The sequence below is a fragment of the Battus philenor genome, unplaced genomic scaffold (genome assembly GCF_028537555.1).
Source record: "Battus philenor isolate CCGP_79_NKW_IND1 unplaced genomic scaffold, ilBatPhil1.0.hap1 SCAF_8, whole genome shotgun sequence".
Lineage (NCBI taxonomy): Eukaryota > Metazoa > Arthropoda > Insecta > Lepidoptera > Papilionidae > Battus > Battus philenor.
The window spans coordinates 6,084,114-6,109,292 of NW_027181748.1; the positions used below are offsets into that span (position 1 = coordinate 6,084,114).

Sequence of the window (25,179 nt, forward strand, 5' to 3'; positions counted from 1 at the left end):
CAAAATAAGTAAGAAAAGGTGTTTTCAAAGCTCTCAATACTATTTATAATAATGAATTATATTTAACTATCAACCCCTGCACACTTTGTAATTAAGTTATATGGTTATCGCATTACAAAGGAAAATAAATGTAGCATATATTAGAATAACTGCATTATAAAGTGATTGGAAATAAGTCTAAAATCTTAAAAATTTCTCGCTGATATATGAGCTATAAATTCAACCCTATTAAAGTTTTACGTCTATAACCAATCATTCCATTTATTATGGTGTTTTTATCAATTTCCTAAATGTTTTATTTATATCTTTAGTCAGCTGTGAGTGTGAGTATGTCACCATTCTTACCATACAACTACAGGATATTGTCAATATTTGTTAGAAAATTAAGTATGAAAATTATAAGAGGTACATATATTTTATATGACATAAATATGTCTTAACGCAGGAACTAATTAAGTTTAACAATATTTAAATCAAATCCTTAATCAAAAATGACTCCAAAGTTATGAAAAATTTACTCGATAGTTATTGGAAAATAAATCGTTAACTACTATGACTTAGCTTTTTAATAAATTAAGAGTAAAATCGTATGCACTGCTTCAAAAGATGTGTTTTTTTCGTACCTCTCGAAGCTTGCACGCTTTCGTCCTATTATCACGGGTAAAAATATAAGCTTCGTTCCACTTAATAATTCGTCCGCGTGTTACTTTCCGGGAACAACGAGTAGACCGTTACAATTTATTTAAGCGAAATTTAACTCGACTGTTCAAAAAATTCCAACTGAAAATAGTAATATTCATCAGAAATTGTGTTATTGTAAAACTTTTCCATAATAATTTCCTTGAACATTTATTTTTAATAAATTGTATATTCACCGAAGCTCGAAGTAACGAGGAAGATAAGAGCTTTTAATAAAAGTCTTATTGCATTAACATACATTCACAAATAAACAACACTCAACAGCTTTTTATAACCACGGGAGACAAAACAAGGCATAAAACATCGTAATAATTTTCCAAAAGCTTCATTTATCAAAGTCTGCTGGCCATACGTTTTATGATTTACTTTAAATCCATATCTATTGCTTATGACAGTATATTATAATAGCCAATAATTTAGATTATTTATTAAACATTTAAGTAATTTTTCCAATAAGTTTTGGTGTACACGTATTTTATGAGGGTGCCTAATACTTTGGCCAAGGCTGTAATTTTTTTTATTTAAAATGTTATTTTATTAAGAGAACTTGTGTAAAGTTTAAGAGTAACTTGTTGTGATGTCAAGTTAAGTAAGCATCGGCTAAGCGTCGCCTGGACCGCCCCGGGGCGGGGAGTAGGCGGGGCCCACACCTTTATAAGCCTTGCATGCTTCAGAACTTTGTTATTAAATGCGCGCGATCATATCGTGAACACGACCACGCAGCAAGCCTTTCACATTGCCGACAGTTTTCCGCTACGATACAACATCCGCACGTCAGGTAAGTTCTCCCCATTGCAGCAAAAGTTACAACAGCTCGCACTAAACACACTACATATTAAAATACACATTTTTTTTCTACTCTATTTTTTCATCAAAAATATTAAGAAAAATTTATATGGTTTAACGTTGCAGTAAATGGTTACTCAGAGTCAGTATTTAGAACTCTTTTAAAAATATAAACACAATAATGATTCTATTTTTGTAAAACCCATGAAATCGAGGAAGTATTTTTATTATATTTATAATTAAAAAAATACATATTAACTTTTCATTTTTTTTAAATGATTATATTAGAAAATTAAAAAATATATATTTTTGGATAATGATTATTGAATCAACAAGAAAATTCATAATTAGTTGATATTAATTTAAGTCACGTTCAAATAAAACATGTTTTTCATTTTGGTCTTGTCGGCAAGTAATTTAATATTCCAGAGAGAGTCTAACAAAATTAGTACCCATAAAAATACTCATTTTTGTCCTCTCGAAGTGTTTTTTACTTTTCGAGACGAAAGTTATGACAATTATAATATATTTTAAATACATAAGGCAAAGACCATTTAGTCTGTAAGAAAACACGCTGGTACCAAAGTGTTTTTCTTAGAATCGACTTTGTTTCAACAGTCTAAAGATTCTTTATTTGAAAATTTTTGGTACTATTATTTCACAGAATTGAATTCTCAATGTAAATATAGCGTAGCTCTTTTGAAAAACAAAACATCATTTAATATGTTTCCTTCCTTTGTACGATTTACACAAACACAGTATTGATAATCTTGTATTTATTGCTTATCGGGTTCCTAGGTAATAGTAAAACGCACTGTCAAATGATTTTAGATGGTCCAGCTAAAATGTTAGTTAGGCATTATTAATATTTTTTCGAAATGAAAGAAATTTTCAAATAAATCTATTATCGGTAATCGACCGAACATAATCTTTCTGATAGTGACATTTATATTATTTATAAATAATACAATATTCCACGACAAAAAATTTAAACACTTTCCCATACCGTAAAGAAATTAATATGTTTTCTTATCATTTTCTTATTACACTACAATTATAGTTTTAGTTGTTTTATAAAATTTAATAGAGCAAACAAACGCGATAGAATAAAAATTAAGAGCGTTTATGTCAAATTTACGGGTAGCAGAATACAAAAAAGACATTTTGTGATTGAGAAAAACTTTAGTCAATTATAATGTAAAATTAAAGTATTGCAGAATTGCTCATCTTACTGCACATTCAATAGATATAAATGACATACGTGCCAGTGTAAGATGGAAATTAAAAGTATGAACTTATTTTTAAAATGCCTGTCCTGAATGATGTTTTTCATTTATTAATAAAATGACACGGTATATCATGCACAATATCATAAACATATATGTATATTATAAAACAAGAACTAAAATGTGTCTCATTACGACAATTTTCAAAATACATTACGGCTAGAAACTATAGTCAATAATGAAAATTTCTTAAACTCTCCAATTTTAAAATATTTCAGGAGTCGTGCGAATGAATTTAATATTTCAAATAAAGGGTTTGTAACGGACTCTTGATTCGATTAAATGTCGTTTTATGAAACTGCCTTTGTAACTAAGTCGGAAGATTATCTTAAACAAGTTTGGATTCGAGTTGGACTCAGAACAGATTCAGAGACGGGAACAAAAGATGAGGGTGGCCTATTGAAAACTTGTTAATGTATAAGTTGCTATGGGCATCAGATTAGGAGATTTAGGGAAACATCCCTCTTTTACGGTTATTTAAAATTTCATAATGAATGTTTAATTGAAAAATAATTTTGCAGATAGTAATTTTTAAAAATATATTATTTATATATATCCCAGAATTCAGAAAAAAGTATAGTTTATTCATAACTTGCTCTTATTGTATTATTTTATTTTAATCAAACAATTCTTGTAACTTTATCCTTAACCGGACCGATGTCACCAGCATTTCTCTTTCACTTTGACAATAAATGTCAGTGACACTGCAATAAGATATTACGTTATGTCGTTACGTTCTCTATTATTGAATAAAATATATTTAAAATGAAGTTACCCAGAGATATTAGACAGGCCTCTGCCAGTAAAAAGTATTTTAAATAGTTATCAAAACTAGTATTTTTTAGTCTGCCTTGTTTTTTAAAAAATGTATCCCATACATAAATAAAAATTAATATGACTTTATTACTTCTACATCTGTCTCTAGGCTTGTTAAAATTACTAACTATATTGTAAGCAACTGTGTACAGTCATTACATATATTACCATACGCATCCGTGTAATGTCTCTGAATTATCATGTAATACATAACATGTTTATTAAATAAAAACTTGTAAAAAAATCATATCAAAGTGATTTTTTGGTTGTGATAATTTTTGAAAATGAAGCACTCTATTAATATATAAAGAAAATTGTCTAAGTGACCATAATAGTAAAGCCCGTTTGATTTGTTATGGTCTGATTGATATTCACTGATCAAGTGGTGTGGATGGAATTCACGTAGATTTAAATTGAAGCCTCATTTATTCCATTACATGGGAGATCAGCCTGATTTTGGTTTCAATCAAATTTGCTCTTATAGCCACTCTTGTGTACGACATATGTACCCACATATGTCGTACACAAGAGGTCACTATATGATTCTAAATGGACATACGCTCCTAATAATTTGTATAAATTAATAAATAAAAAAATGAAGCAAGAATAACTCGAACATCGGATTTTTACAGCTCGGCGGATAAGAGTTATGAAAATGTTTAGTTCGAAGTGCACGGCTATGATGGTGCTCGGCTTAAAATGAAACATTGTTTCAACCAAGTAGTTCATTTTCACAACTACTTGCCTTCTTAGTTACAAGATAAATTTAACTCCGGTAGTGTACTAATTTTACTTCAAATACATTATTTTTATTCATTAAGCTCGTATGACCAACTTTTTTAATTTATGTAAATATACAATTATTATAACGATTTTTGTACAATAAAGTTCTTAATTTTATCGTAAATTATTTAATTGACATTTCCGGTAACGAAATAATTTAACTTTAAATGTGAAACCTTACAATTTCATTGTAAACTGAAACTGAAGGCAATTTCAAAGGAATAGACAGGCTAACGCAGTAATCGGAATTGGTTTAGCTGCGGCGAGCCTGATTGTAGTTAGGCTGGGGGTTTGCGGTTGACCAGGCGGCAGCAAACACAAAACCCTATTTTACAAACTAGCCCAATATATTATGAAATAATAACGTAAAATTATCCACTAAATTAGGAAATAACTATATAAAATAACAATTGTAATAGATTCATGATGAAAATGTATTATTAAAATTGAATTGAAAAAAAATTCCTATATAAGGTAAAATGTTACTTAACAGTAGTTTCAAAATGAAAAATTACCCAAGTGCATTTATAATTCATTGATTGCTTCATTTGAAATAGATTTTAAGTGATAAATTACAAAAATGGAAAACGTAGTTCTTATTGATTAAAACTTATAGTTACCTCCGCTTGCAACGTTAAATGTCGTGTTTTTGATTAAGTAAGAGCATACTTATTTCGTACATTTAACATAATATATTCATAAGCGTTTAAGCCGAGAAGATTTTACATCATTCGCACCGTATTCAGATCACGTATTTATTTCAATTGGAAATGAAGTAGATTATGAATACAATCGTTTCGAATAACATTATAAAATATCAATATTTACACAAATTAACGGTGTTCTGGTATTAAGAGAAAGGAAACGTATGAAAATTAATCTAAATATTAAAATCAAATAATTTTCTAATTTAAAACCAAATGTAAATATGTACTGTAATAATAATGATATTATTATTCTTTGTCGTCTTGACTTGAATCATTCTGCTACGATGTCTACGGTACTACGGTGCTACGCCGTAGTGTAAAAGCGTTTATCCCTTATTATATTCTGTAAACGGATTTCACAATGTTTGCGAACGGGTCGCCAATCTCAATATTAAATAATATTTGGTAAATGAAGGCAAATATTATTTAAAGCAGTTCTATTAAGATTTAGAATAATAATGACTTACCGTTATTGTAGAGATCAGAATAATTCTTCTTTTTTATTCAGATTGAAAATTAAAGACTATATAAATATAACGTAATGACATCCTTTCAAATATTTAAATTTGTTGCTGTTAATTGTGAAAAGCAATCAGAATCAAAGTATTAAAGAGAAAAAAATCGTTAACAATTTTGAAAATATTTTTTTCTTTACGAGCGATACAAAAGTAATTATGAATCTTTTATCAGTATTAACTTAAATAATATGTTAGTATCCAGGCAAACTTTGACGGTACTTTATTTTTCCAAAAAAATGTAAATTTGAAGAACGAAGAAGATTCGTAGCGATGATGGTTTTTTTTTCAACTTTTTTTTGAGCCGAGCCTAACAGTTTGACCTTTAATGAAGCTTTATTTAGTTCATCTATTAAAAGGTCAAGGCGGCTGGATAAACCAAGATTTATGTCATATATAGTCGCCTAAACGTTTTATAGATTTTTTAAAATATTTTTAACATTCAATACCATTTTAGAATGATGAATTTTGTTATGTACAATTCAAGTTAATTTTGTGCACATTATCATTACAGGTATTAGACGTCAACTGCTGGAGATAGGTCTTCCTCATATATTTTCAATACAAAATTATTAAGGTCTCTGTAAATCATAAGGGTGGATATCATATTACGTGTTTGTCTATCGGTGGTGACTAATCCAGAACCTAAAGTCACTAGTGGTCATCAGTTCTACGGGCTATGTGGCTTGCTACTGTAATTTCAACTTGCGAATCCGCTGGGTTATGTCGGTAACTTCATTTCGTCTACGGTTCCATGCACTTAGTAGAGAAATATATATATATTTCGATATAGCACTTTGTAATTAATATAATAGTAATATAATAAAGTTAAACTTTTGCTAAAGGTTACATATTATGAAAAATCGTTTATTATCAAAACGAAATTGGGAATATTACTACTAAACAACAATATGAATTGAGAAATGAAATAAATTATATCATATGCAGTATAGCACGTTAATAGGAAGCCTTGACTTGTCTTCACTGTGGAGTTTAGTTCTAGCAATCGTGCGTATAACTGTGTTCAGATTTAAAAAGAGCCGACGCTAGTAAGTCTGGACTAATCAGACTTGCATTAGAGTTAATATTTTAAAATCTCGTTTATTGAGCGCATGAGCGCAGAACTAACCATCAGTTGTAAAAAATAAGTGGTTGAAATATTTCATGACAACAATTACGTTAAAGGAACCACGCAATTAAGTAAGCTGTAAGGATGCGTCTTGTTTTCGATAATAAAAATGTTTTACGGGGAAATTATTCGTTTCCGTGTCGCACTGGACGGCGATAAAGCTGTTTTATTGTTGCTATGACGCGCAGACGCGGGCCCAGTGGGCCGCTGCATGTTGGCGTGCACTTAAAAGCTTCCATCGAAATGTTTCTTTATGATGAATTTATATAGCTCAATAATATTACTGTCTGTCTTTATCTTTAACTATATCGTGCGTATCAATGAGTCTTGAATGATTTTGTTATTATCATTCATATTGCCAGCAAACAACCAAATAACTTTGTTAAACAACTGGTTTGACGAAGCTATCTGGTGATTGGTGGTTATAGAGGAAGTAGACCGTAAAGGACCAAATGGGTGATCACCGACCAGCTGGTACGGTTAAGTTAATAAGGTCACTATTATATATTATATAAGGGTAATAGGTCACTATTAATATTGCACTTATGAAAGCAAAATACAGAAGGCTTGGAAAGAATTGTCTCTGATTCCGTCAAGGCTGTGAACAATACTAGGTGTTTAACCACGTCCAAAAGTTTTTTGGTTTCATTTTCATGTTGCGTTACCATTCCTGTTAGAGTTTGAGTAAGGGTACTTTTTAAAGTAATTTCATCAACCAGTGAGATGGATTGATTAACGGATCTCATTTAAATGAAACCTAAGACTTTAAAATTACTAAGACGTACAACGTCCATAATTTGAACATAGACTCGTTTTTTTCGTCACTGTTTTATGTAAATAAAATATTAAGCGTTAATTTTAGTATTGTATGCTATATTGTTTAAAGAGAATTACAAAAAAAAATGAAAAACAGATTCTAAATTACCTTTAACAAATTCAAAAGAGTTTTGAAAAGTTTTAAATGTAACATAAGCACAGATTGTTTTCATGCCAGTTGAACACTCGGGCAATGTTGATAGAGTTAACATTTCGAGCTGACTAAATATAAAGCAACAGCTGAGATCGTTCATTCGTATTACCGTCGTCGTTAACGTTTGCAAAATTTTACGCACAAGCCTCGTTGGCTGTTTTCTAGCTTAGTCAACAGAAAATTAAGACAGGTAAGTATCGCAGTTTTTTTAGCTATTACCAAGACCAGAAGAAAAAAGGAGTGAATTCTATCGTTGCAAAAAAATACAATGTACATTTCAAGCAATAATCATAGTATCGACTAAAGTTATAACTCGTCACGTCATTAATATATTTCACAGGTTGTAGAAGTAAAGGCTTTAAAACTGTTAATATATAGTTCACTTGTTGTTAATTATTGTTTAATATACTTTATCCAAAAATTAATGATTTTAGAAATATTAAATAACGTAACGATAATATAGTAAGAAAAATCGTTTTAAAAATTCGGGCTATGACGTATTAAAATCAATTATTATTTACTACCTGTCCACTCAAATAGTACAAAAAAATAATCCAGAGTGATCACTTTATACAGATTATATGAAATAAATAATCCAGAGTGATCACTTTATACAGAAATAAGCTATACATTCACTCCTTTGAAGCTTTTATATATATCACCCTGTAAATAACATTCAAGTTAAAAAAATGGTTTGAAATTATATATTTCAAATAAAGTTTTCAATGTAGAGCACATTTTAATTGTATAAGAAAATCCGTTAAAAAGCTATAGATTTTAAACATTCAGCGCTTAATTTAGATTTTAACATTCTTCTAGACAATAGCGAACCCACCGGGGAGACGTTGCTCAAAACTTCCTAAACGAAATTACGGCGAAGCACATTTGTCTTCGGGTTAATTTTATTTCTACTGTCCCCTGCTTCATAACTTCTTTCAACACTTAATCTCGTTAACTTGAAAAGTGCGTTTAATACAAATTGAACACAAAAAGAATACGTAACTCTACCATTAAACATCATATGTAATTAAACATAACATAACAAAATAATTACAATGATAAAACAATTAAATTATAGCCTTAAATGGCGCAGTTTGTATTTCTACCTGTACAAATAAAATTTTTGAGCATCGTTATTTGCATACATTCATTAATAAAGATTAACAAAGATCGCACAAAGCAACAAATAAATAAGTCTTGTATATGCTGCCTTTAATGAGTATGTTTATTTACGTTGTTATACCTTTTTCTTATTTTATATGACCCGTGAAATACAAATATAATAATAAGAATAAATTCTTTATTAATATAGCTAAAAAAACAGTCTAAATTATACTATCACTTTTTTATCATGTTTTCAAAATGAAAAGCAATATATGGCAATAAGCTTGAATATATTATATTTAGTGAGAATTACTGCAGGCAGTTATTCTGTTATAATGTATTAAAAGAAGAAAATCTCAATTTTAAATTTTAATTTGTTTTCTGTTTTATGATTTTTAAATAATAAGAAAACTAAGAAAAAAATGAAATTTCCAAGTATCATACTTACAGCGAATACGGTACTCAGGTAAACATTCGATGTTTATATTGAATACAAAAGTTCAAATGAATTTCCGAGAATTATGAATTTTATATGAAAAAGTTAAAAGGTTATTCTTGATAACAATTTTGTATTTTATTAAAGCAGAATTTTTTATGTGAAGAAGAGTCTGTTTGGTTTATCTACTCACCGAAAACAAACAATCGCTTTGTCAACAAAGTCTTTGACATTAGAGACGTGTACTGAAATTCGGTGCAGCGTTGTATTAGCGGTCAACCCTTCGTCGATACAATAGGTGAATGTGGTCAGGTAATCTAGGTTAGAGACAAGCCAGGAACTCTGAATCGTAAATGATTGGTAGTTGAATAGTATTTACCTAATACATTTTTAAATTAATAATGTGATTTTTTTTCCAGTCGTCTTTTTTTTTCATTGTTTTGTATTTGTCATATTGTGCTTACCTGTCTGCTGAAGTTACAACTGATTCGTATTTTTAAGTGATTTTTGTTGGAGGTCCAAAAATAATTATATCTTCTTTAACTTTCATAATAGCAAATTATTTACGTAGTAAAACAAATAACTTGTTAATGTAAACGTTATTTTTAATCGTCCTTTATTTTTTCGAAATTCTCCGTCGGAAAACATTCAATACAATAATTCGTAATTTAAAATTTTTTTTAAGAATATTTTTAATTCCATGACACGTTCTTGAAAATTTTTGGGAAGTGAAACACATATACATTATATGTGATGTAATGTGGTATATACGCAAATGTAATCACATTTTCGAAAAGTTTAAACGTTGTGTAGATCTGATTAGAATGGAGAAAAATTAAATTAAATAAGACAATAGAAAACTTAGAATAAAAAGAAGAAAACGGTAAACTTGGAACTAGAACTCCTCAATGCCTGTGTATTTATGACACCGACATAAATTATTTGTTGCTTACGTATGGATATGTTGCTCTATAAAGCCGACCCTGTGTTTATCTATTCTCCATGATGCCCCAAAACTCTCTGTTAAAAATTTGCTACAGACGTCGTTATTTCCATACACGTCGTAAAAGTCGTGCGAAGGAGCATAATGTTTATTATATACAGATAAACTTTTAAAGCCTCTAAATGATAAATTTCTGCTTTGAAAACTATATGCCGTCCAGTCATTTCACCTACAAATAATATAAAATGTTCCAAAGAATATCTAAATATTATATATCATATAAATAATGTAGATAATTAAATATCCGGATATAAAACTTGTTGAGGTCCAATTTAAATTGAAAAAGTATAAATACGTACGTAATGAGCATAATATTAAAAACGGTGTATACATATATTTCTTCATCAGTTATAGTAGATCTACCCAATAGATACCAATAGATAAGACCTGTTAGAAGCGGCAAGGATCAAGCGACTTCCGATGACCTCAACAATTTCGACTGTCTACTTTGTGCGAACTTCCAACGCTGCGCGTGTCAGCCCGTGATATCCTGTCCAGAACCTTAGGGCTGCAGTGTTCAAGTGTTTTGCGCGCTACTATTAAAACTAGCCAACTCGCTTTCCTATGTCGATTGCTGCACTCGAGAAGAAAAAGAGCGATTGTGTGTTAATCTTGCCAATGAGGGTCCTAGTTACAATTCGTTTATTAATCGTTTATTAGGATAAGTGTATGGCATTTTATTGCAAGCCATGACGTGCCTTTCTGATAATTTTAAGTTTTTTTATAAGCCCTGGTTCTTTTTTCTTGACTAATTATGGCTAATGGTATCAAATAGAATTTCCATGCCACGTGTAAACAACTAGTAAGCAAGAAAGCTGTTTTTTTGTTAAAAAAACATGAAAAAGTCACATTAATAAACGTAAAAAAATGTTTTGTTTTGTTTACAAAACAGAGAAAGAGTCATTTAAATTTCTGTTTGGTTCGTTTATTTATTTGGTTTATTTGCCCGCAATTTCCTAACCACACAAATAGAATGTCATTAAAATCGTCTTTATAGCCATATCTCAAGAAACGGTTTCTTATCATAAATTATTTCAAAATCATGAGATGTCTATTTGTATTCTAAAATTTTAGATTTTAAATTATGTCCATTCCACGAGTGTAACACTTAAACGGAATCATGAACGACGGCTGCCAATTAGATCATTGCGGAAAATTCAGATGGGCCCTCATCAAATTTTGACAAGCGCGATACTATGGGTGTGAAATATTTAATATAAAATGATAAACGCGACACAAATTCCAAGGGTCGTTGTAATTTTAATAAATCAAAGACGCGGCAAAAACATTTGTTACTATGTACTTATTTTAAAAATATGTTTATTAGAAAAAGTTCATTGAACTTGTTAATTTATTTATGTATTTGTAGCTTTATTCAAATTTTTATTTATCTATTTCAAATCACGTATTCCAATGTATTCTTACAAAACTTCAATAGTTTCAAGAATAATTAATAATAATCATTATAAACACATTGTTGAAACTTTTCAGAAAACCAACATACATAACATTTAAGGTTAATTTATTGGGTACTCATCCCTTTCCCTATTTCGGGTACCTTAATCACTCGAAATTAATGTTTACAGATCCCTATGGTAACCCTATATGTATATATGATATAAAATTTAGTTAAAAAGTACCATCGAATTTCCAGCAATATTTTAATAATACTTATTAGGTTATTGGAATCTATTCGTAATTTCACCAAATTAAGTCTTTCGCATAAATACGAGTAAAATATACATGAGTTAGCGATATTTTTATGTTATCTCCATTTTATGTATGCTCTTCTAAAAGTAAATATGGAATGAACATAATATAAACATGGAATTATACATAAAGATTACGCAATAAAAATACTATAAGTACAAAAATATAAAGAAACCATACTGTATCAACATAAAAAGACATTTTATATAAGATATAGAAACATTAGAAAACATTATTTCATGACAAGATTATTTTGAAACATTAACTGTTATGTGTTATGTTATGTTATAAGTGTACTAAGTATAAAACTTGTCTGTCGTACCATTCCAAATGTTAGTTGGATTAAACGCTATACGAGGCTTTTATTTAAAATCTGCAAAGGCGTGTGCAGTGAGAGATGCTGTCGAGGAGGGCCCACTCATTAGTAACGTTGAATAATTGACAACCCTGTGAATGCTATGCGCCGCGCTTGCCACTGCGTCACTTAAAATATAAATACCATCGCTGGAGAATTCTCTTTACACATCCAACTGTAACTTCGATTTTATAACTACTCTCATGAATCGATTTTTAAATGTACTAACTATAAGTTAGTCGTTTTTATCATCATCATGTGATGTGTAGATGCCCGCTGGAAGCCACAGGTCTCCCTCAAAGATCACCACGATGAATGGCTTTGCGCTGTCTGCATTCAGCGACTTTCTACAATCTTGCCTATGTCGTTCGTCTACCTAGTCAAAGTTCTGCACAGGCCACGTCCGCCGGCTTTTTGTCGCTCCTGGTGAATCTTTTGGCCTCTACGGCTGTCGGTTGTACAAGCGATGAACACACATACTGCCACTTGAGACGAGCAATTCCTCAAGCTATAGACGGTTTTAGATCTTCTGTGGCATTCTTTATTTCTGCCCTAAGCACAGCCCTCTCCACCACTCCCTGTCATCTTGTAACTCTTTTATACAAGCGGTTGTCACTTGTTATCTAAATGATTATTACACATTTATTAATGTTAATATTTCATATGCAAAAAATTACGAACAAATCCTTGTTTTTAAGTTAAAATTGACGCAAGGAAGTGATCAAGCGGCATCCGGTTTGACCGCTTGTTACGCTTTATGAATAATCCACGCTGCAAAGGTAATTCAATTTTTCTATCACACCACCCCAATTTCAACCTACATGTGACTTTTGATGTGACAATGAAAGTAAATCAAATAAATTCCCAGTAGATAGCTCAGGGCCATGTAGGAAAGTTACAATTTTTGTGAATTCCATTTTGTAATATAGGTATAAAAGTATTGCAAGTATATTGCACAGTAAGCTTTTCAAAATCGTACATATTCAACCGATTTAAAACAAGTTTTTAATTATATTTAAGTTAGTTTATAAATAATAAATAAATATGTGTTGGATAAACATAGATTCACGCGGGTAATAAATAGTAAAGGCAACCATCATCATAATGATTTCATAGCTAAAAGATATAGGCTTTTACTTTGTCTAGTTTCGTTCGTCTACGGATCTACTCATTCCTGTAGAGAAAATCTTATTAATTATTGCGAATTTCAATAATCGTGTACGCTGCCATTACACAAAAGAACGGAAACATCACACGACTTTTGAAAACGTCTTTAACATCATCGTGCCTACAAATGACTTCGTTAAAACTTCGAAAGATGGTTTTTTAGGAACAAGAATTCTTTTTGTTTCATTAACAAGGTTACCTCCGCCGCGGTCGCTCGTGTAAACATTTTCCGATTCCCAGTTGGCAAACGCTTTCGATTTGTATATTCCAATTATTAAAAAGGTTCCCTTCATTAAAAATCTTCACGGAGCTGCTGTATTTTTTTAACAAACCGACAACTTTCTCCGCTCCTCACAATTAACATGGATAAAAAATTACAACTTTTTGTTATTTAAAGTTTTCTCACGTTGTCTTTAACTAAACGCCCTAACTTTATTTTAATTAAGTTAGAGCTTATTTTTACGACCTTATATAAAGTGATTCCTTTTTTTTATGGGTCATCAATTAATGCAATTAAAATTTTCTGATTGTTTTAGCTTATATATTTTTAGAATTTTTGAGTGTCACATTTATATGATTAATTACCTCTATCGATTGGTTTATTTATTTACTTTATATTATACACTCTCATCATATCAGCGTTTAGCCCTCATCCAGGAATTTCTCGCGAGTTTAACTTAAAGTAACTAATAGTCTAACAAAAAAACGTAATAATAGGCAAAAAGTACAAAAACCAATTTCATCGCAATTTCTTCTAGACAAAAATGGGATGAACTTTGAATTTTAGAAGGAAAATAATTATTTGTAGCATTATAAAACAGGTTAAGTGTTTCGAGAATAAAAGTATTAATTAGAATATACTTAGGAGCTCTACAAGCATTATTAAAAATAATTTAATCGAAAGTACGTGCCGGAAATATTTTCGCATCGTAAATTACGTTCGTGAAATATTCTCCTACTTAATTTTACCTAATATTAACCTCTCGACGTTAACCTAATAAAGTTCGCGTTATTTTATTAAACGATTTTCAAATGCGTTGAGTGTTTCGGATTTTCAGTTAGCTAGTTACCTTAAAGAGCTTGCCAGTAATAATAACGTAAATTTTAATTTATTTAAGAATTAAGTACTCAATTTCACTAGACTTACAAACTAATACGAACAGAATTGACAATGATTAGAAATTTAATTATATAATATGAAATAATAAATTAGCTTATCGAATTACGTGGAGATTTGTATGAATAATTTAATGTAAATATTTTTATACGCTTGACTTGCCTTAGCACCCAAAGCTAAAGCAAGGTAGGTGACTTGAATCTCAAAAATTCAGTTTGCTACTGAAATGACAAGGGTTGCATTCTATATTTAAACATTGTGATAGTAATTAACCTTTTATAGATCTCTAGAACGAAAAACTTAATACATTTGTATTCTACACAAACAAAATCCTTATTTGTTTCATTTACAATTTTAAAGATTATTAAAAAGATAAAAATTTAAAACTTGATCTTTTTTCGATTGTTACATTCAATAAGTAAAATAAATAAAAAAAATGTTTTACTAGGAATGATAGTTACAACTAACCCCTTTATTCACGAAAAGCCATCAATGGTACAAATTTATTGTTTAAAGTTTGAGTAGTTTCGAATGTAAGTAATTACTTAATTAAGATAACACATAAACAGTTCGTAATAAACAACTCTTACGAGCGACCCGGAATCTATTTAATAGACGCACATGAATATTCAGTTGGAGACAATATTATGTCGGTCATCGCGACCGCTGAAACTTTGCTAAATTCACTTCAAACGCGTGCTCCAACTACTGATTCGTTTAACCCTTTCATTATGTTTAAATGTTAGTTCTCAACGAAATTAAAATCAATGGTCTTCTGAGAGGATTTTTGCTTTTCTGGGAATTTGTGCCTGTTTGTATTTCTTGCCTGTTTTCATTAATAGCAAATAATTTTTATTTGCTATTAATGAAAACTATTCGCGATGCTTCGAATATTTTATTTTTTCTGATACTCGTTTATCACCTCTAAGTACTGTATTGTAAAAAAATCTACATTAAGAAAAAAACACGTATATTAATTTACAATAGGATCCAAAATAATATTGAAAACGCTCTTATTGTAAGACAATAAAATTTGTGAAAGAACGTTTGTGTGGGTTACTACATTGTTTAGGATTTCATAGAAGAAAGTATTTTTTAGAAATGATTTACTAGGGGCGAACCCTCTAAGTTATTTAAATGTGTAATTTTAATTATTTAAACAAATTGTTTCAGTAAGAGACACGAGAAAACATTCGCCTGTTTTTCTAGCAATAAGAGATTAAAAAATTAAAATAATAACTATCTAGCATAACAAAAAAAATTATATGTACCTAAGACTTGACTTCATTGTGTTAGTAATTTTAGATAATAAAGAGAAAGCTAAATTAAATAAAAATATTGTTATAGAAAGTTTCTGAACTAAGGATTACGTCGCTTTAAACGAATTCATGATAGCTTATCATGGGAATGATATGTTTGTCTCAAAGTTATGTCAATATTCGTTTAATATCTAATTTTATATTATTAAAAAAAAATCATAGTCTCCGCTGAGTTTCTTTCGCCTCTTCTTCCCCTACTTGAGGCACTTATCCAAACAAGTAATAATAGACTTATCTTGACGTCAATAAGATATATAGCTGGATATGATAATGTGTGCAATAAAGAATTTCTGAAAATGAAGTATTAGTGTAAAATAACTGCATTAAACACACTAAACATCCTTAAAATCTTGATGCGTTCAAATTTCGTATAGCGCTTTATGATAAACTCGGTCTATTGAATGAAAGCGGTCTTTTGAATTTTCTGTCGTAATATTTTATGTTTCGATAACATGTCGTTTTTAAAACGACCCTTCCGTCGTGCGTTTTACTCGCGGCAAGGAACCTCATGACATTATTTTTCATGGTTTCATGACATTGTAAATACTTAACAACAATGTCAAACATATATTCGAGTAACTTTAATCTATATCTAACTTGATATACCAGGTGTCATAAAAAAATACGGTAACTAATTTCATTGATAACAAAGTATTAAGTATACGTCAAATTTAAATTAATCTTCTTCAATGTTCTCAACTTTGCTGGCAATGCATTAATTTCAACGTTGATGATTTCAACGATGACGATTAGAAGCACTAGTGAAATGCTTCTTTCGTAAAAGCCTTCAGCTGATTTGTCGTAACTCTTTCAACGTTGGGAGTGGTGTCAAAACGGTTTCCTTTTAGCCAGGTTTTTATTTTTGGGAACAGAGAGAAATCGTATGGTGCTAAATCTAAAATCTATGGAGTAAAAACAAACTAGCGAATCAGTAGCGATGTGTGGCATGATGTAATGTCGTAATGGCGGAGGAGTTATGGCCCATCTTTTTAATCTCTTTTTCCATACATAATCTCGCGAACCTAATAAGCCCTTGTAATATTCGGAATTCAATTTCGATCCCTTTGGAACGAACTCTGATTGTATTATGCCCTTACTATCAAAATAAACAAAGAGACATGACCTTCTCGTTTAGATGTAACTGATGTGCCTTCTTAGGGCGAGGAGAAGCACTCCTTTTCCACACGGTAATCTGCATTTTTGTTTCAAAATCATAGCTATATACCTAAGTTTTATCTAAAGTTAAAATTTTGCCTATTAAGTCCGTATCTGCATCAAGAGAAACTTCACGATTTTCTTTCTGCCCGTCACTCAAAAGTCTGGGAACGATTTTCGCAAAGTCTCGTCTTATTTCAAAATAATTTGCACGGATCCATACAAGATAATAAGTTCCTAGGGAAGCTCTCGAATTGTCAATAGCCTGTTTGATCTAACCATTTTGTTACTCTTCGCACGTTTATGTCGGTTTTTGAGGTCGAAGGATGCTCTGATCTTTGCGTATCCGAAACCTATTAATTCCCCCTTTCGAATCGTTCATATAACTTGTAAAGAGTCTTCGATGTTCCCCACATTATTACTAATTTTAACATTTTGTGAGGTTTTTGGCACTTTTATTCAACTTTAAAAAATTTATATCAACGCGTTGTCCAAAATGAATGATACGCAACAAATACAGCGAATATAATTTCACTCTTCCAGCTATGGAAGTTGCTAAAGAAATGTCACAACTTGTTCAAATCTGCTACAGACCACCTCAATGAGTCCCTGGTATAAAATTAACTTATCTTATTTTGTATCTAACTTCGTATAACAAAACAAATATTTTTTTATCCATATATATAACGTAGGAATTAAATAAGTAGGTAGTGTGGGTGTATGGTACCATAGTATTATTTGTTATTTAAAAATATATATATATATATTTGAATTCATTTGATAAAATCTTGACACTAATTACTCTGCTAAAACAAAAAAAATCCTCACTGAAACTTACCGACGTACTATGTGACATAAAATAAATATTTGGATGCAGTGTTATAGAAAAAACAACACTGTGATAAAAAGAACGACATTCAGTCGTGTGTTCATATAATTCCTCCATTAGGCCACGCGTTGTATTGTACAAAATATTTTGTAAAAATAACTGACGCGAAAAAATGTCACATAGATGATCAATCATAAAGAAAAGGCAAAAACTAAAGATGTATTCAGCGACGCAAAAGATCTGTTCTTTTTAACACTTCAGTTATTCCTGTTGACGATTCATGGTACAAAGTCGCTCTTATATCGATTTCTTCGGAGTTTGTTAAAGGAAGTTTTCTTTGAATAATGACAGTATGAAGAATTTTGATGTTTACTCATTTCCATATAACTTCTATAAAGAAGCCGTAAGAAGTATGCATCCATCATTTGTATGTACGTCATTGTATGTGGAAGTTTCAAAGTCGGGACAGAGCTTTGCATTCATCAATAGGATTAAAACATCTTCTCGTATATTAATTAAGGGACTGTTTAATTTTCACTGATTGCTCACTGGGTACATCTACAGCGCGTTCCAACATCTTAGACATGGAATAACTTAAATACTGGAAGGTGAAGGGAGCGAGCGGTATTCACATTTCCCTTAATTGATTACATAATTTTATTATTCATTTTCCACAGAAGACTTCAATATCTCAAGATTCGTTGCTCCGTTTAAATATTGAAGGCTTTAATTTTCAAGTGTTCTTCGAATTGTAAAATACTTCAGAAGTTTCCTTGTGATAAATTGACATGAATTTATTAGGATACATTTCTTCAATCGGGATTTTTATTTAACAGTACTGCGAAAAATTCGGTTTACTTGACCCTTTCTTCGACGAATTCTACTAACATTACTTTTCGTAAAAACGAATATTATTTTATTGATATAGACTACGATTTGACTTCAAAATATATATAAGATAATAAATAAATCTTTATCATAATAATATTTTTTTTAAATAATAAATCTTTACTTCGTAAATGTTTAACTTGAGACGCAGCCGTTTTTAGCTTCAAATATTTTTATTATAATATAATTAAAAACTGTTTAACAGACTGGGACAAAGTAAGAGTTATTAAAATTACGTTTTTCGTATTAGTTAAAATAAGTCACTCATTAACTGTCATAAATATTCCGTACAAACCTAAAATCACTTACTTGGGATAACCACACGCAAATTAAAAAGAAATGATAAAACGTTATAGAAGCTGTACATCTGATTTTTAATATAAAGAGAAAAGAATTCGGCTTGCATCTCGTATATTAAAATAATTCCTCACATAGTTTTAGAATAATAATAACATAATGAGTAATATGAAGAAGTCGTTAAAATATTTATCCAGCTTTGTCAAGAAAACCGAGTGGATTAGGAGAAGCCTACACAATCGCATTGTAAAAGAAAATTTATTGCCTTACGAGACATCCACTTAATTTCTATCTTAAGATAAATGTCAATAATATTTTTCTAAGGATTTACTATTGTAGTGAACAATAGATCAGGTTTATATTTGTAGCAAATCTTTATTTAATAATTATATTTAACTTGACATAAAGCATATTTAATTAAATTTAAAAAATGTCATTCTAAGCGAGGAGAACAAATTAAAGAACAAGAGAATTTCACTAATAATAATAACATTATATATTTTTAGTTTGTTACCACCATAAGCTAATAAATTTACGACGTAAAATTAAAATTCTCATGCAGCTGCATTAATTCCGTGTGCCTTATTACCCGCTTATCTTAAGATCATTTCCGATCTTCACTACACTACTTACCATTGTTCTAAAGAAAGAAAGTTATTATTACATGGTTACTGAAGTCTCTCGTAATTGATTTAACAATTAAACTACAACACAGAGCGTAGTATATTGTAATTAATGCCGTTATAATCAAAGCATTCATCTGTTATCAATTGAAACCTCGTTTCAAACAATTTGACTTCGCATTTAAAGCGTGTCTCGGTTATACATAAACAACATTAGGGGATAAATACAAAATTAAATACATTCAACTAAGTGATCAGTAACGCTTTGGGTAATAATTTAATAATTTATTTTTGATGTACGCGAAAGTATTTCAGTATTTGACGATGGAAGGAACTTTGCTCAAAATTTCTATAAGAAATAAATTGTAAACGTAAATACTCGCCTCATAGGCCATTGGCAAGTCAATTGGAAGACGCTTTTAGGAAGGTGTGGATCGCTCTCTATTCTGATGAGTTCATGTGATCAAGCCGGTAGCAACTAGAACGAAATCAGCTACCAGTATAATTCAGTCATCTGCCATGATGGCGTTTAGAAAGGCTTCGTCCAGGCGTCCGTTACAGGCTTATTAACATGAATTGAAGATTATTTTTACTCGTAATCCGCAATAAAAATGTAACCTAAAAATAAACGAAAAGAAAATCTGAGAAAGAGTTGGCTATACTTTTATAGAAGACTTAATAATCACTATTACTTGTTGATATTTTAATACAGAATTACGCCCTCTGCGCTCGGCTGTACTCAGAACTGTACAAAAGACTCTAACAGCCAAGAAAGTGGATCATAAAGTAACCGGCTAGATCAATTTACGTCACGGGGTCGCAAAATAGAGTAATTTTATTTAATCTGGATTCGCTTTCTTCCTTGCATGTGTGTTGTGAAAAGTACTTATATCTGGACGATGGTCTTTTTAGCAAATATTTCTTGGAGTTTATAAAAAAATGTAATAAAAATTACAAGGTTCCGTAAAAAATCTCTCTTAAATACACCAATAAATATTTGTTATTACAAATTCGGGCTTCATTGACAAGCTCACGGTCGCTCAGCACTTCTTGAAAAGCTTAAATTCAGGATTCAGTTCGAATAAGAAAAAAGAATATCCGTAGGCGGACCAAAGTAACCGTAATAGCCAAGGTTGAAGGTAGGCAAATCAGAGAGGCTTTATGCAGGTTATATAGCACGCAGAACAGACGATGGCTAGTTCCTTAAGGTTCAGGAGTGGAAACCAGGGAGCGCAGCGTAGGATGTTTATCCATAAGGTGAAGAGACGACCTTGTTGATATTGTGGGCAAACGACAGCAGATCTCTTCCTACAGGTCTAGTTGGAAATTTAAAGTGAGACCTATGTCCTGTAGTGGACCTCTGACGACGACGGGGTACACACGACATCATACAAAACACTTGTTCTTTCATATTTTATCACCTTTTTCATTTATATTCTCTCATTGTGAAAAAGACTACGTAAAGTTCCTATCGATGTTTCACATGTTATTTTTTTTCAACTATTATTTTATAATTAGTACATTTAAGATAGGGTAAGTTATATTAATGAAGAAAAATATTATAGATCGTACCTGAAAATGTCACCCGTTGAATAGGTCGACCGCTCTCTACGCGAGTGTTTACGAACCCGGGCCTTGGTTAAACAATTCTAATAGCATACTCGAGCCTTCTTTGCCGCTTCATTGTACCCGCGGACTCCATTGTATTCCTTTCATAAAATGTGTGCTTATACTTACCGACCAAAGGTCGATTTTCACCATTTTGTTAATTATTTCAGAAGTGAGGGCTTCGTGTTTCATAAATGTCCCTTTTAATTGGAATTTATAATATTAATACGCACAATTAAAATAATTAAATCTCGTATCAACATAAATTTAACTTTTGTAATAAGATTTAATTTATTTCTATTACCTCTAACTTACGCTTAATCAACGCATCTTTTAACGATAATTAAAATATCTAAAAAAAATAATAACTAATTGTCTTTTATGTAATATGAATTTCGTTCGGGTTATCTGTGTTATCCCTTAAAGTTAATTCATCATATTTTCATATAAAATAAATGTTAAAAAACACTATAATGAGTGTGATTTTTTTAATCAATATATTAATTATATCGTATAATAAATAATTCTTTGTTCGTTCCTATTTTGTCACTAAATCTCCCCACTCGATCAAGCTACTTACGCTAGACTGGACATTTCTATTAGCCATTTTCTTTAGCTACACATAATTTGAAATAAGAACTGGACGCGACGTAAATTTAGAGACTTGTTAAGCTGTTAACAGCTACCAGTATTTTATTAATATGAAAATGTTTTTTTAAATAGAATAAAAAAATACATTTTCGAAAGATGTAATAGAACTTAATCAAGGTTTTTAGACACTTAATTGTTTTTTCATAAGATATGAAATCACGGAATCATTACATTGTGAAATTCTGTCGACTGTCCAAATCATGGCGTAAGTAAATTATTCGTTAAATATGAAATTTCATTTCATTAATATACAAACATTGTTGTCACATCCAATCCGTTTTATAATAATTAACTGTTAAATATATTAAATTGTGTAGTTAATATCAGTATAATTTATACAAATCGAAAGTATTACAAATATTCCTTATAAATAAGATATAGTAATAAATAAGATGAGTCAAAATTCCTGCTCGTAAATTTATTTACAGAAGGTAAATTTATTACAGTAATTTATAAAAAAATTAATAATTGTTTTTTATATAACTCGACTGCTACCTACATCTTACATAGTACATCTCACTATTAACATATATTATAAATCACATTTAATATCAATTAGTTGTATATGCATTGTTAATAATGTCGACTTAATACCTTTTCTATCTTCAGCCACAAGACCTTGCAGGAATTGTAAATGGTGTTCTGTTATAAAATTAATAGTTCCTGTTTGTGTTTAATGTTGTTCAACATTTTTAAGAACATAGTACCGTGATTAAATTAGATTAAAAGACAATTACTATTTATTTTATGTTTAATAAAAAAAACCTCTTATCGTATAACATACATGTATATACATATATATACGTATATATATGTTTGTATATCATATTTACTCATAAAAATATTGTTTTGTCGGGATATATAGTATATTATCCCAACAAGTAACGAGTATGATTATAACAGTGGAGGACCGAGACATTGTTCTGTCATCATGTACGTATAATCAGTTAAGCTCTGTGGATATAGCGATTCTTTGATTGATTGTAGACGCACTTATTTCAAAAACTGCTACTTTATTAGCTATTACTTTAATTTGAACTTTTACAATATTTATACAAATGCGTTTATTTTGCATGAAGATCGTTACGACTGATATGAAAAGTTTAACCGTATACAAAAATAAATACATGTATGTATTTGTCATTTATTATTAATAAAAATACAATAATTAGACAATCAATCACGATTATTGCTGTATATTTTTTCTCTTCATTTAAGTATTCAAAAGGAACTCGATTTATAAATTATCCGAGCTACTTAAAGATTACAAAATTTTCGACCGCTTCTTATTAATATTTAATGTAAATTCGTAGCTTATTTGTTTTAAGCCAATTTGTAATACAAATGATCAAGGCGGCGCAATCTGTAAGTTAGTTACAAATATAAATTACTTTTAAGTTAATCAAAAATTTATTTAAATTTTAGACAAATTAGACATAACTGTTTATTTAACATCGATAGCTTGTACTTTTTTGTTTTAAAGACGAGCTACAATTTTTTTATACAATTGTTAGTAACATCAGGAACCATTTGGGTTTAATTTTATTCTGTCTGGATTAACATCTATAATTAAACTTAAAATAAAATAATAGTGGAAATATTTTGTATGAACAATTAATTCACATGATGAGATTACAACGTGTATTTAACAGATAACTTTCATGTCTAAAATATCGCAAATCATCACGACGGCCCCCACACAGACCCATAAAATAAATTTACCTGGAACGAGGTTGAAAATTACATTAGCAAAACCTCCATACAATTTGTACCTCTACCCTAAATCACGTTCCTGTAACTGCTGCGTAAGATGTTAACTTGCTCAATGTATACAATTTATTACATATGTTGGTTTTATGAACAATAAAATAATTATTCACAAGTAAGACGATTTTAGAGTGAGCGATTACTTTCCGTTTAATGATTAGTAGTTTCACTATCCTTTTTAAATGATTTCATGCTACGATCTCAGGGCTAAGTGATGTCGCAGGCGACGTCATCGCTTACCGCAAAAGCCGTTTATTCATATGGTCGCCTTTACTAACTTCTTCTTTTTAATCTATAGACACTCACTACATGGCATTTTCCTCCTCCTGAGATCGCCACGAAGTGTCGGGTGTTGCGTTACCTGCATCCAGCGACTTCTAGCGACCTTACCTACTTTGTCGGTCCTCTTAGTTGAGGGCCTACCTACGCCGCGTCTACCGGCACAGATACGCCGAGAACCTTTCGGACCCTAAGGCAGTCGGTATCATGAGCGATCTGCCCTCCGCCTACTGTCTACGTGGTCTCCGCCTAGACCTACGTGGTCCTTCTGCAGATCTCCTCATTTTTGATTCAATATTGCAAGGAAACTCTGAATATAGCTTATAACTTTTACTATACGATTACTTATTTATTTATTTACTCTTTTTATACACTGTGTTAAGGTGGACTTGGTATGTAAGGAAAATGTATACTTAAGTACGATAGTACTTCAACTATTATTAAACAAATAGTACGTAGTTGTAGTATGCTTGTCACTATTTTTAATTCAAAAGAATAAAAAAAACATATATTTTTTTGTATGTGTTAAAGTAGGTTAATTAACAAGTTTCCTTTCTCTAATTTCGGTAAAATATAAAATTCAATCATAGGATTTTAAATAATAGTCGAATCGATTGTTCGAATAGAGTATTAAAAAGGATGTTGTAAAAATTACCACAAAAAACCCATCTGAGTTTGCTGTAAACTGTTGCTTCTTAGAAAAGAGTGCGTTTGGAACCCTTATAACATTAAGTTGAAAGATGCCTTATAAATAAGGAAGTTCTATCTGATTGTAATTTATATGAAATTGGACTATTCTGGCATTTTTCTGATGACATACCCAAGTGGTCACTTTAAATGCTTCTGTGTGGATAATAATATGAATTGATAAATATTGTAACGTTATTATCCGAGAAAGTGTATCGAGAAGATACGACGTGGCCCGGCGAACTGCCGCGATGAGATTTTGAACGTCGCCATTCATCATTTTGTATTTTAAGCCTCACAACTTCTATACACCTTTGTTTCGCACCCATTTACTGTAGCAATAAATTCACTGACAACTAAACAATAACTTAGCATTATGTTGTAGATTAAACTTAATTAGTCGATCGCGAACAATGAAACCAAATTACATAAAGCGTTAGCATTGTCTGATGTTAATGTTTTGTTTTTATTACGGCACAATTATTATGAGGTT

At 30.5% G+C, this 25,179-nt stretch overlaps 1 protein-coding gene across 1 annotated transcript in view; it reads left to right on the forward strand.

The window, feature by feature from the left end:
- Positions 1-1,409: 1,409 nt before the first annotated feature.
- sNPF (short neuropeptide F precursor) overlaps positions 1,410-25,179 on the forward strand; it is a 45,069-nt gene continuing 21,299 nt past the window's right edge. The window contains exon 1 of the mRNA XM_068775235.1: positions 1,410-1,477. The gene's annotated coding sequence lies outside the window, so the exon portion shown is untranslated. The remainder of the gene's footprint in view (positions 1,478-25,179) is intronic.